Genomic DNA, 14,996 nt, shown 5'->3' with positions numbered 1-14,996 from the left:
GATAAGCTGCCATTGTTAGAGATTTGTGTGGTTTGCATGGAAAGGATTCTGGCCTGCAATTATTCTTTCAGCCCATGCATGATTTTGACAATTACGGGGTTTGGATACTTGTCAAACTACTGCGACTTTACGATTTAACCACTTGGTAAGAATTCAGCTTCAGCGTAAGGGATAAAGAAATGGTCATCAAGCAAGTTAAGAGGGCTATATTTGATCTTGTCAAAAATGTTCAGATCCTTTCCCATCTTCTGTACTGTTCACAGGACAATCAAATAAAGCTGGTAGTGGTAGTTTTACCTACTGTCAATTCATCAGCTGTAGCTATAGGCCACAGGGCTGTTAAAAATAAATAAATGAATCAAGACAGTTCCAACAGCATTGCTCAACCACTCAGTATTATTAGAATAACTTTATTGTTTTTAATATTATTAAAATAGTGTCATTGAATATGTGCAAGGTCTAGTGGTTCAGAGGTATACCTGTGGTTGTACAGGTTCAATTAGGGTGTCCTGCAGTCAATAGCAGCTCAAGGTGCACTGTGCAAGGAATTGTTTAGAAAGCGGATCCAGACCAGGGACAAGGGTTAATATGAGGAGTGTTAAAACCTTACTTGCTGCTGCTTCACACCTGATCTTGCTGGGCGTTGATGGAAGCTGACGTTTACCCTCTGACTCTCTGCAATGTTGGTGCTGCAGAGCAATGGAAATCAAGTCAATAGCTTGGCTTACTGGACATTGCCCTGGTGGTACAGTGAACTTGGGGAGGGAGGCCTGCTACTACAGTTCCTTATTCAAAAATCCCAGCACCTTACAAAATGTTATATATTTGTTACTTTGGATGTTGACAATCCTGGGATATTCTTTATATGAGGTCTCAGAGATACACTGCAGAATGTTGACACTTGCTTAAATGAAGTTGCCAGAATCTACTAGTGTGTGTAGTGTTCAAGAAGTAGGGAGATATCTTTCTTATTCTGACAATTGCTCCATTCATATGGGATTGTCACCATTTTGGGGACATTGACTGTAATATGTGCACAGCATATCCACAGTACACCTTAAACATCATCTTTCAGTTTACTTCCTCAAACCGCAGAAACTGCAGGCCAATGAAACAGGCATAGATATATTGTTCTCTCTTTGCTTTAAACTTTAAATGTGCTGGTTAATAACTTGTTCTCTCTTCCACTCTACCCCATATTTCATTTTTTATGCACACTTCAAAGACCATTTTGCTTACTTCTCAGCAAGAGCGCAATTTTCTTTCAGCAGACTATTCTGGTTCATGGGCAGCCTAATGCTACATGCACTAGGAGGATTTTGTACAGTCCAAGTATTGACCTATGGAGAGTGCCATCTGTGTGCTTTATAATCCTTGTGCATATAACACAGATGTTAAGCAATACAAAATTCAAAAAGTGAAAAAGGAAGACAATGGAACACCTTAAGTTTCAAAGCTTGCTGGAGGGGGAACGGACGAATCATAATATGCATTTGTGGTATGACATATTTTGATACCTTTTCAAAGTTGTCCTTTCAAACAGCTTTGTCACTGCAGTTTACTTGTACGATTGAGTTACTTGCTCTTTTTTCTTTCTTTTTTGCTTTATTAACAATCTCTTATATCATATGACACATTTCATATAGCATATCTCGTATAACATATACATAGAGTGGTACCTCAGGTTACATACGCTTCAGGTTACATACGCTTCAGGTTACAGACTCCGCTAACCCAGAAATAGTGCTTCAGGTTAAGAACTTTGCTTCAGGATGAGAACAGAAATCGTGCTCCAACGGCGCAGCAGCAGCAGGAGGCCCCCATTAGCTAAAGTGGTGCTTCAGGTTAAGAACAGTTTCAGGTTAAGTACGGACCTCCGGAACGAATTAAGTACTTAACCCGAGGTACCACTGTGTGTGTGTGTGTGTGTGTGTGTATTTTACATCTTCTTGAGTAAACATATATATAATCCGTGTAAGCAAAAGGAGTTACTTGATCAAAACATGTAACATTTCATTCCAAGGATCTGGTTTGCCAGGCTCACCACAAGAGCAGTCATATGGCATATAGGTGTACCTGGGAAATGTCAGTAGCCTGGGGGGGGGGATGTGCAATGAGCTGGTACAAATTCAATATTTATCTGAAAGCATTCCACCCTTTTCAGATCCCATTGAAATCTATGGCATAGTTTCCACTGACACAGGTGAAAATAAGCCAGAGCTGGAAAAGGCACCAACAAATTTTATACCAGGCCATGTTCCAGCAAAGCACTGGAACATGCTCTCAACAATAAACATATGGCTGTGGAATGTTTCACATGGATTGTGGTACACATGTCTTGCACATTTCACAGACGCATAGGCCAAATACCCAGCAGGGGTAGGGAAGATATTGGCTACATTGTGATTTAGAAATTTGGCGCTACTGGCTCCTGGTAACATTCAGAGTCATAGGTGTATTGAGACAAAACATTTTATATATATACACACACACACACACACACACACACACACACACACACCATATTTTTCAGTGTATAACACAACCCCTATTTTTGGGGATTCCAAATAAAGAAATCCCCCATATGCACTATTCATGTGAAAGACAACCCCCAATTTTAAACTTGGAAAAAATAGGGGGTGGGGGACATAGTCTTATACATGGAAAAATACGGTATATAGTATAATATATAATATAAAGTTATGTGTGTTCCTCTTCCAATACAATCTCCCAAACATTCCACACAATGTTATCAGAGGAACATATAAGATGATACTTTGCATAATTTCTGCACCTCATTGCAGCTAAAGGTAACTTTAGGAAAAGAATGTAAATACGTCACACTGCTGCTCATGCCAGTTTTACTTCATTTCCTAAAGGTGATCCCATAGTCGTAAGAAATTAAAGAACTCTCCATGGAAATCTACACAGCAAACATGGGTGCCTCAAGTGTTTCTCCAGTGCCAGAGAGCAATGACATCAGTACTTGGGTATAAACATATCTAGTGGAAGATACTTGACTGGAATGCCCTGCATTACCCTTGAATGAAACAGTACCTTTACATAAAATATGAAGATATGTATTCCTCAGGGGAAAGCTGGTGTTCAAATATTTCACAAGACATTCTCTAGATTTACCATGTAATTGGCTGTATTTCTACAGTATTCTAATTTGATTTGTATTTCACCAACCACCTTTTATGTAGAAACCCATATATTGGATGGCAAACTATAGAGGGGATCGATAAGAGCTGGAGCGCAACCTCTCTCAATGGAATAAGAAAGAAGCCACAGAATCAGAAAACATCTCATCTGTGAAAAGTATCTAGGTTGCAAATATGTTGAACACTGCAGTGTGCTAAAACACTGGTGGCTGTGTGAAACCTAAATTTCATGTAATAACATAACAAGAGTCCTGAAACCGAAGGCCTGTCTATTGCAGCATCCTCTTTCTCACAGTGGTCAACCAGTTGCCCATAGGATGCCTAACAGCAGGACATGAGGACAATAGTGCTCATGATCCCCAGTGACAATATTCAGAGGCATGCTACTTCTGATACTGGAAGTAGTATTCAACCATCATGATGATCAGTCATTGGTAGACTTATCCTACATGCAGCGGCGTAGCATGATTTGCTGGCACTGGGGTGCGGAGGGTGAATGGAGACTGCTGTGGCAGCCCAGCCCTAACCCAATGCCACTGGAGCAATGCCAGCCTCAAGCCACTTTGCAAGACTGGGACAGCGGCGTAGCAACCCCCACTGGTGCCTGGGGCAGACTGAGATTGTTGCACTTTTTTTTTTTAGGAAATCAAAGTTGTTGAGTGCCACCCTAGGACACACACACCACCCTCTGGCTAAGACCACAGGACCCTTCTTGTGCTGCCTTGACAGCCCCAAGCTGCTTTGTGAGGCTTGGATAATACCAGCCTCGCAAAGCAGTGCAGGGCTGGCAGGGTAGCATGAGCAGCAGCACCCCCAAAAAATGTGTCTGGGGCCATTGCCCTGATAGCCACTCCCCTCCCTGAGGCTACTTCCCTGCCTACATGCATTTGTCCAATTCCATTTTAAAGTTACTGAAGTTTATGGTCATCACCACATATTGTGGCAAGGAATGTTATGGTTCAGTTATGTTTTTGTGATACACCTTTTTTTTGTCACTCCTGAACCTCCCAGCATCCAGCTTCATTGAATGAACCAATAGTATACTATCATGGGAAAGGCAGGAAAAGTTCTCCCTATCTACTTTTTCTACACCCTGTGTAATTTGATACTCCTCTATCATGCTTCTGCAGAAAAACAGAATGAATTATTTGAACTGCAGAAAATTATTCACTGCCCCACTTAGGAAGTTAATAAAATAACTGTTTTTCTTTGGGTTTGTTTGTTTTTGTTTTTACTAATATGCTCCACAAATATACAGCATCCATTAATGTCCACTTGCATTTATTTTTGCCAAATTTGTGTTCCTTCTTGTTCTCCTCAGTGGGGCAAGGCTTGCATGTTCTAAAGTCTTCTTCCCTCAATTAACTTAATTCTGCTTGTTAAGCACTTCAGATATTGCAAGGGATGTGAAGTGCAGGTTATGTTCAAAGCCACAATCATTACAAATACAGATCCCAGAGCCTGCGAGGTTCCTACTGCTTTTTTTTCCACAGTGAAGAAGTCTTATTCAGAATGTATCCAGTGGTTTTCTTCCACTGACAGAAGGCTCCTTGAATTAACAGAGGCTTCGTGCAGTGGAACAGCCAGGGAAATGATTGCCAACAATTCCCCCTCTAGTTGCCAATTCATGCCAACTCCAGTGCCATTCTGAATAGTCCTCAAACCCTTTGAAGCAGATGTGGGCAACAGGACTTAAGACCAAGGGGAAGAGAGTGGAATGGAATGCTGGGTGAAGCTAGAGTGAGTGACAGATAGGAACTGTTGGTCAGAAATGAGAGTTGAAAAATAGGGCAGCCGAAGAGTCCGTGAGAAAGAGGGCATGAAGTGGAAGATAATGAAAGTGCACATGAAAACACATAAATTTTAGGAGTTAGAATAGGGCATTAGAACTGTGAGTACTCTGTATAAAAATGACTACTTGTTCTGGATGCTATGTTCCTTAAAACATAAACATTAATTTAATTAGCTGTCTGTATTCCAGTCTGGGATTCTAAGGTTAATATATTTCACCCGACATGTCTGGTAAGGACGTACTCAAAAATATAAAGTCAGCAGGTGGCAGCAGGTATTTTGAGGGAAGTCTGGGCTTAGCAACTGAGCTAGTGACCATCCTCAGACAGACCTAGGGAATATCACAAGCAGTTTTATCCAATTTGTTGACTACAGTGTTTCATTAAAAGGGAGTTGAATTATTTCCTCGCTTAAGCCCCAAACACTGCTAAGCACAAGGGCCATGATGCTGGGTGTTTTTTTCCAGGACACAGATAAGCTCCTTTGGTAATTTGGGAACAGGGTACTGCGCTTGCTTGCTTCAGTAATCATCAGACAGATAACCTTGTAAACAGATGCACTTAGGAATGGCCTAGTGAATTACTGACACTGGACAGCTATAACCTTCAAAGTCATGCACATCAACCACAGAGAATTATGCTCAAAGGAGAAAGAAATTGCAACCCCATCTTGTTATAGACACTTATAGCAATATATTTACATCCACCCTGCCACTGTCACATGTGATCATAACTCTATGATCTGAAGAAGAAAAAAGATTAAAAAGGCCACTGGGAAGGAAAAAATGCAGTTGATAAAATCTGGACATGTGAAACAGACATAAAAGGAACATCAAATGTTAGAAACCAAATAGGTCCTCCTTAGTCATTAAATTAAAGTATGTGGAATATGGAGTGAAATATATTAACTCGTCCATAATACTGCAAAAATACCCCATGTTTTCAAGCAATGTGCTATTTATACTAAATGGAGTGGAGTGATCATTATACTAAGCAGAAATTCTAACTGAGCCTCATTGCTTTATTTCTCAATGAAGCTTTGCTTAGCATACATTTCTGAAAGAGTGGAGAAGGGGGTAGAGCCTGTGCTACTCATGGAATTTGAACGTAATGCTACATATGTACATTTACTGTAACAGTATTTGGACAGAAATTGTCAGGGAAAATGTGTGCAGCTGTGAACCGAAGAGAAAGCATTCCATGCTCTGAAAAAGATGTAGAGCAAAATAGGAGAGTGCAGGCCTGTGTAGGCTGGCTCTCTTGGATGATTACAGCACAAGGATTTACAGGCTTTGGGTCCATCTCGTCAGCCAAGCAGTTATTTGCAGTCACCAAAACTTTATTCATCTCCTTGTTCCTGATCTTCTGCTGCACCCTCCATGTGAGTTCAAGGACAATTCCGTTCCCCTTCCTGAGCTCCAACCTTCGAAGTCCTTGTTTGTTTGGTCCCACAGTTCCAATATGCTCTGGGCATTTTAACAACACAGCAGCCCAAGAATCCTATGCCACCATCTCCAGCTCCAGTAATCAACAATAAATTATGGCACATCAACTTGTACCTGCCCACTTAACAGCACATCCCAAACACATATTGTCAAAATTACTCCTAGAGTAAGGTTATGAGCTACAGCACTTGTGCAATAGCTCAGTTGGTTAGAGTGTGGTGCTGATAATACCAAGGTCTGAGGTTTGATTCCCTCAGCTGCATGTTCCTACATTTCAGGGGGTTGGACTAGATAAACCTTGGGATTCCTTCCAACTCTACGTTTCTATAATTCTATGAAATCATGACCTTAGAAAAGCATTGTAAGGACATTAAAAAGTTATTGTACATAGGTTTCCCACATAAAGACTTGCAACTGAAATGTATGTTTTCCAACAAGCTCTACACAATCATACTAGCATTAATGATTCTATCTGTTATTTCTATTGGCTCATTATAGTGCTCACTCCAGGAAAAGTCTTTTTATTATGGTTTTAGTACTTGCATTTTACTGATGAAAAGCTAGAAAGGATTTTCCAATGGAAACATACACTTTAATGCAATACAAATATTATTGTGTTGTGTGTAACAATGTTCTGTCAACTTCAACTATATCATTAACTAAGGCACACTCAGTGGTTCTATGGACTCAGCTATACAGCTTCAAATAAAACGTTTTGAATGTATTTGAAAGTGAAATATACAATTCTGATACTAAATGGCGACTGAGCTATAGCAAATTCAATGCATTTTTCAAAACCATTTTTTAAAAAACATTTTCACAATGTTTTTAACCACCTTTGTGTCTTATTCATATTTCAGTTGCCTTCAGGGATTTATTATAACCAGATTGCATATCTTTAGGAGAAAATAGATAAAACTAACAAGTTTCCATTTCAAATATCAGATGCAGGCTCCTTTGAAGAAGATGCTACACATAGGAGCAAAAAAAAAAAGTTCTTAAAATGTAAGTTATGGTTACATACATTTCTCAGCAGCAAAGAGCAAGAAAAAAGCAAAAAAGCAAAATGCTTAAGGGTCAAGCATTGGATGATTTAATAGTTCATGAAATGCAAACCACAAAAGAGATGAAAAACAAGATGACAAACCACAAAGAACATAGCACTTAATTGGTTATCATAATGGATTTCACAAAATTCATCATATTCAATGTCCAGAAATATTCAACCATGTTGATAAGCCTGTCTGTTCTGAGTTAGTTATCCAAATGTTCACAAAGGTGGTGGTTACCAGATGCACTCATAGAACAAAACCAGTCTTGTCTTTCAAATTTGGATACACAGGGAAAGAGATATTTAAACTTTCCAATGATACCTTCACATTATTATATAGATGTAAAATGAAAGAGGAGAAAACAGCAATAGCCAGAAAGATACAAAGGACATGGACTGAGGCCACTTCAGCTCTTCCTTATTCAACAGAAACAGCAATGGTGTGGCAACTGAATATGGAAAATCAGCAAATTACATTTTGTATAAAATTCTCATGTGATTAAAACAAAATAGCACATTTGCCTTCATATTTTATCTGCACTCTTTTTATTTCAAATGCATAATTACATATTCATGAGTTTATAAAACTGGATTATCCAATGCCATAAACTGAACTTGCACATTATATTTAAAAAACTGTTCTGCTTGTGCAGTTTTAGCCTCAGTAGAAAGAAATTCAAGTCTCAAGACTGGAGAATCTTGCCCATGGGTCCCTTCTGAATCTTTCCTAAGTTTCTAGTAAACTGAAGCATTGGTCCTTTGTGCTCTATATCACTGCAAACACAACTGAAGTTAGTGGGAAGTCTTATTTTTGGGAGGTTCAACTGGCCATGCATATGATCCCAGTGAGATATGTGTTCTTTGAAATCCGTAACATAACATTTAAGCATGTGCCAATATTGTTTGCACTTCTAGCTTTTGCTTTAGAGAGAATATACCTCTAAAGGGCAGAACTGACGATATGCCTAAATTCCTTGGCTCAGTTGGTCCCAAACCAGCTAACTTCTAACATTAGTTTTAATGGGAGAATAATTTAGTTTAGCTCTTACTTGTATGCACTGCGGACACCCAAATGGATTTTCCCACTGAATTTATGCCAACATGGTGCCCGTGACTGCACATGTGTCTGCCAAGTACCCACTTCCCTAGTACCCACAACATTTTTCTTTTTCCTTCACCCATTTCAATACACTTCTAATAGGATGTTGCTTGTAACTAACAGAGGACTAAGTTTAAATCTAATGAGGTGTTGCAGCTGGGGAGGGAAAGGCTAGCTTTTCTCTCTGCAGCTGAGAGCCTTCTACTGGCTACAGAGTGAGTGAAGGGCAGGTCAGTGTTAGAAACTGAGATATGAAAGCCAGGAGCTAAATGGTACCTTAAACCTAGGTTATGGGAGCAACACCAGAATGTCTAGGTGTGCTTTTTTAATAACAAGAATACAAAGCTGAAAATGAATGAACTGCAGCTAAAATATTATGTTCATTTTTCACATGGTCCAGCCCTTCCCCTGCCCACCCAACTAATATTATTAAATGGGTCTCTTCTCCAGTCCTCAGAGAATAGCTGGAAGTGGGGAGGCAGAAAAAAGGTCCTCCTTTCCTTCCACTCTGCAGTTTTAATCTGAAATCTTAGGCACAGTACTGCGCCCAGAGGTCAGAAACTGCTTGCGCTAATGAAGTTCCCTGTTGCAAAGTGTGCCTAGAACAATGAGAGTTCCGAACACTGAGGCAGGTGTGGTTATAGGTGTGGCAGAGGGGGGTGTTTGTGGTGCCTATGAATTTCTCAGGTTTCCATATGTGCCCCAAGGCCTAAAGAGGTTGGAGACTCCAAAGCCATCACACACACATATCTTTAATGCTGATATTTAGTAGATGATCATGCCATATATGCCTTTTGTCTTTTTCCTTCACTACCATGAATGCCAAAAGGTAAGAGTAAAGGGACCCCTGACTGTTAGGTCCAGTTGCAAATGACTCTGGGGTTGCGGCGCTCATCTTGCTTTACTGGCCGAGGGAGCCGACGTTTGTCCACAGACAGTTTTTCTGGGTCAAGTGGCCAGTATGACTAAGCTGCTTCTGGCAAACCAGAGCAGTGCACGGAAACACCGTTTACCTTCCCACCGGAGCTGTACCTATTTATCTACTTGCACTTGATGTGCTTTCGAACTGCTAGGTTGGCAGGAGCAGAGACCGAGCAACAGAAGCACACCCCATCGCGGGAATTCGAACCATTGACCTTCTGATCGGCAAGCCCTAGGCTCTGTGGTTTAGACCACAGCGCCACCCGCATCCCCATGAATGCTAAACTTACAGCCAAAAACTAGCCATATTTATTCAGTCCCACTGGTTTTGCTAGGACTGAACAAATGAAGCTGTGGGGCTTAGGAACCCAGTTATGTGACCCCTTAGGGCCTGCAAAGCTGGCAGCCTCTCACCCTTTTTCAAACACTCTCCCTTGTGGAGTGTTCCCTCAGCCTCATCTCCTCTCCTTGGCAGTCCTCCAGGCAGCCGCTCCTGCTGCCCCTGGTCTCTGAGCTGCCCTCCCAAGAGAGGTGCCTCCTCACACCGCCCCACAGGGGCATGGGCAGAGGATTCCCTGAGCCTTAGTGGCCCAGCGGAGACTGGCCAAAGGTAAACGTGAGGCCAGCACCTTACCTTTGGACGCAGCAGTGGCTGCAGCAGGGTTGCTGCACCAAACAGCTGTGTAAGCCTTTGGGAGGCAGGGATGCAAGAGGGCATCAGAAGAGGGAGGGAAGGATAGAGGGGCAGAGGCCAGTGTTGCCCGCAGCACCCCTGAGCATCACCCACAGCACCCCAGGGTGCCATGACACACTGGTGGAAAACCACTGCTTTAAGGATATTTCTTCTCTCGCAAAGGAGTAGGGCTTGTGAGAAGGTCAGACTGTGGGACTATAGAGTGACTAGTCTTTTTCAGAACAGGCTGCCTTTTCCCTTGGACTTGTCCAGGGTTCTGAAGGACCTGTCTTTGGCTGTTCTTGCTTTCTGACCTGTGACCTTTAAAAGCATTCAAACTCTTGCCTGTTATTCTCCCCTTACAGCTCCCTACTCCAAACCCCTGCCTCACCTGTTACCAAAGACTGGACAACATACAGGGAACTAAATAAAATCAAGGTATATCCAAATGTTGTGATGTTTTATCCTTCTGTTGCTCAGAACAACACTGTGTGTAATCCAATCCAAGTACATCTGGGAAAGTGGTTGAGTTGCCAAGATTCCAACAAATTATTATCGCAGTGTGATGAAACAAATTCAGAATGCCTAGGCAGACATTCCAAGTTTAGTTAATGGATACGATGATTCACTGTTATAACATAGCAAGTCTGAATGGAAAGACAAAAGCCTGAGACTGTGTGCAGAATTCAAAGGTTGGAAACTTCCAGATGTGAGTATAAAATGTTACCGAGCCAGAGGTTCCCAAACATAAAAAGCAAACCATTAAAATTTTGGAGAAGAAGCTCATTCCTAGAACTTTTTCAGAGAAACCATTTCACTACAAAGGTTCAAACTTGGGTATGTCTACATTATCGGCAATGCTATTATTATTTGCTTTCCAAAACTTCAGTTATTTTTTCCACCAGAATCACAAACATGGTCATTGCTAAGACACTGTAAGCAAAATCCTTCCTCATTTGAGCAGACCTCCCTGGTTGCAACAAGGCTTGTCCTGTCAGAACGCAGTGTTCCTTGACTGGAGGAGTGGGAAAGGTTCCCAGCACATTGACTCTGTATGCGCTGGTGGGCACAGGGTTGGGGGAAGGGACTGTCTTCTGTTACATCCAATGGAAATCCTTCCACTTGCAGGCACTGAATCTGCACCAGAAAGATACTGTCCGGGCTATAAGAATTGTGTATAACAGACAGGCAAGATACATGAAATGGCAAATATATATAATGATTTTTTTTATTCAGATTATTTTCGTTCTTTGGGTGAAGCTAAAGCTTTGCGCCTCTCTGCTGCTGTTTTAAGTTAATTTCATTATTTTTCTGCATTTTTAAATACAGTTAAACTTAGTTTTATCGCATCTGTTCTAAGTGGTCCTGAATGCCCTTTTGGCGTAAAGAGGGAGGATTAATAAATTAATGTTTACATATTGTAGGACTGAAGCAAAACAGCCCCTCATTTCTGCAACCTGTTGGTTGCTAGGGTGAGGGTAATCTCAACTACTGGGGGGAAGAGGAGGGGAGAAACTGTACTGGTATTTCCCCAAGCTCCTCCATCCTGCCAGTTACTGTGTGGTAACCAACACTACTCACACTCAGAATAGACCCGGTGAAAATTAACGAACATGTCTAACTTGGGTCTATTAATTTCAATGGATATACTGCAAGCATTTTAGGATCCACATGTTTTAGCAACAGAACAAAAAGGTATGCATATGATTACTTATTCTATGAAAAAGAAAGGTGAGGCTTTCAAGAATTATGGTCCAATAGGGAAAGGCAGCTCTCCAAAATCACTAGAAATTATGGCTCAGCTAAAAGAGGGAGGGGTAATTCTATCAGCATCCAAAGTTCCCTCTGCCAGGGCTTGGGGGGGGGGTTCCACTGTGAGAAGCATGAACGTGTTCAGTCTGTTCAGGAGTCATTGCTCTGAATATGTTTTATTTGCCTTCACAATCCTGACCAATTCCATGCAGCTCCCCCCGTGTAAATCAGCTTCATTTGGTCCATATCAGCCTGTAGACAAAACTGAAAGGCTATGTCATCCCACCCAGATTGGCTGGGATAATTCTATGGAGGAAAATGAACTCCTAAGCCAAAGGGGTGAATGCTGAAATTGTGCAAAAGCAGCAGCAGCAGATCAGCAGAACAATGATAGCTAACAACAGAACAGCATTACGCTGGGAAGTTTCCATCAGGATTTTAAGAGCCCTATAAATCAAAACAGGAGCTATTCAACAATGCCCTAATAGGAATGATTCCTATGATCTAATGCAAGACATGCAGATTTGAACATACTTCGGCTCCATTAAACTGCCATCATCATGTTGACTCCAGTACAAAGGAAATTTCCCACTGCCTGTGCAGCTGCTAATCCACCTCTTACCCTGTTTCTTGCTCCCATGTGCCTTTTCCCACCCAATAACTTTTGCATGTCACAATTTATTGTCCCAGTGCATTGCCTGTGACACGATTCCTTGCATGGTCATATATTAACATAATACTGAACAACTTTTCCAGTAAGCATATTTCAACTTCACATACTTCATTGCACAAAACCTCCATAGTTTCCTTTGTTGCAAGAATCTTCTCTGCAAACAAAATAACACTGTGAGACCATCCAAGACTACTTACTTGATTTATACAATAATTCCCATTTTGTATTTCAGAAGAGTCTAACACAACAGTGTTGAACAACTAATACATGCACACAACAGTGTTAGAAACTCAGATGCATAAACTAATTGCCAAATAACACCTTAAACCTAGGTTACAGTCACCACAACGGAATGTCTAGGAGACATTTTTGCAATTGAATTTGTTGCTATTATTATTGTTATTATCAATCATTTCATTTCTATACGGTTTTACATTTTAAGGAAAAAATCTTGAAGCAGTTTACAACACATTAAAACATCAAATAAAACAAATTCAAGCTTAAAGGAAAAGACTTCAGATTCTTCTCTAAGGGACATTTTGCTTTCCCGATATTTATTTATTTACAGTAGAACCTCGGGTTACATACACTTCAGGTTACATACGCTTCAGGTCACAGACTCCGCTAACCCAGAAATAGTGCTTCAGGTTAAGAACTTTGCTTCAGGATGAGAACAGAAATCGTGCTCCGGCGGCGCGGCGGCAGCAGGAGGCCCCATTAGCTAAAGTGGTGCTTCAGGTTAAGAACAGTTTCAGGTTAAGAATGGACCTCCAGAACGAATTAAGTACTTAACCCGAGGTACCACTGTACCTACTTAATTTAAATAGCTGCCTCATGACAGAAGTACTCTAGATGGCTAGTGTGGTGTAGTGGTTAACGAGTCAGACTAGTACCTGGGAGATCAGGGTTCAAATCTCCACTCAGTCATGAAGCTCAATGGGTGACCTTTGACCAGTCACAGCCTCTAAACCTACCTCACAAGGTTGTTGTAGGGATTAACTGAGGAGGGGGGTGAACCATGTACTCTTTGTAGAAAAAGGTGGGATATAAATGCAATAAATAAGCTCTTCAGTTTACTTCCTTGAGAAAGCTGGAGGAGCCAGCCAGATGGAGATGTCAGTCGCCAGCCTGGCATTCAGAGATCTCCCCATGGTTGCAATTGGAACAGCAGTACTCGCAGAATGCAGCTGGCACCTGGGGAATTTTGAACACTGTACACTTACAAAATAGAGGAGAAATTGTCAAAACTATGAAACACTGATCACTTTGCTTGAAAATGCCATATGCCCCAAGATTCGAGGTGGTAAAAGTTCCCATCAGCCAAAAGCAACAGCTTTATATGAAATAAATCAGCCTTCTGTGTAATGCACACTTACAACTAGCAGGAGAAAAAGATGGGTAAATAAATATTGCTTACAACCCATTTCCAACAGTTTTTGTGACAGCATATAAATGCTTAGGTTGGATCAGCCATTCTGTTACATGCACCTGAACAGCTATATGCACCTGAACAGCTGTGCAAATGACTTCCATGGAGGAACACCAGCATTGCGGGAAAATATAGTGGTAGAGATAATATTTAGGGCTCAGGTGACAATATGAAAGAACAAAGCAACACCGATCTAACTACCTAATTGTAGCAAAGTAAAAAAAAAAAAGAACTCCGCTAAGCTCATTGAATTCCTGCTGCTTTCAGAATAAATGAAGCAAATTTACATTGGGGGATAATGCAGAAATGGGTTTACTCTGGTGTCAAAGCAAATGCAGAAATTTAGAAAGGACTCATACAATTTCCCAACTAACTGATTACTATTTCTTGTATCCTCCTTCTCTCTGCTCTGGATTCTGAGTTGTATTAGCCGCCCTTAGCATCCCTGCAAATGTCATTTCATATTTCCATTCATGCATCAATAAGCTAAAAACCCAATTCTGTTTATAGCTTTAAAATACTGCTAAATCAAGCACTACTGAATTCATTATAAGACAGATAAATACTAGTTTCCATTTTGTCACCCCTGTGGGTTTTTCTTTAACAAGGCTATTTTAAATAAAACCACAGTGCTGATAAAGGGAATCATCAGCATTCTTAACCAAAGCTAAAATTTATTTGGAGAAGTCACACTTAGAGGGCGAAGTGTTTCTTTGAAGTTGAAGATTAAATGGAGTAACTTGGCTAAGATTCTGATAATCATTTGTGCAGAGTTTTGGGTTCAGTAGATAATACAGAGGTGCTAACCTGATGCTCAAAACTTCAACATCAATGCATCCTTCAACTATTTATTTATTTATTTATTTATTTATTTATTTATTTACCGTATTTATTATTTTTTTATATTATTACTTGTATTTTTGTTATGGCCTTCCAGCAAGGTAAAAGTGGCATTTAATCTCCAGAAAATTATGTGAGGTAATTTAGGTTCAGAAAGCA

At 40.7% G+C, this 14,996-nt stretch overlaps 1 protein-coding gene across 10 annotated transcripts in view; it reads right to left on the bottom strand.

Annotated features, from left to right (window-relative positions):
- The window catches only part of ZNF385D (zinc finger protein 385D), a 560,232-nt gene that overhangs the window by 364,108 nt on the left and 181,128 nt on the right, over positions 1–14,996 (bottom strand). The window contains exon 1 of one of the 10 annotated variants that reach the window (XM_081164667.1): positions 611–675. The exons of the other annotated variants lie outside the window; for them this stretch is intronic. The gene's annotated coding sequence lies outside the window, so the exon portion shown is untranslated. Of the gene's footprint in view, positions 1–610; positions 676–14,996 lie in introns of those variants that run through there. 10 annotated transcript variants of the gene reach the window in all.

Source organism: Podarcis bocagei (genome assembly GCF_964188305.1).
Source record: "Podarcis bocagei genome assembly, chromosome: 12".
In the NCBI taxonomy this organism is placed as follows: Eukaryota; Metazoa; Chordata; class Lepidosauria; order Squamata; family Lacertidae; genus Podarcis; species Podarcis bocagei.
This window is presented reverse-complemented; position numbering and strand designations above follow the sequence as displayed.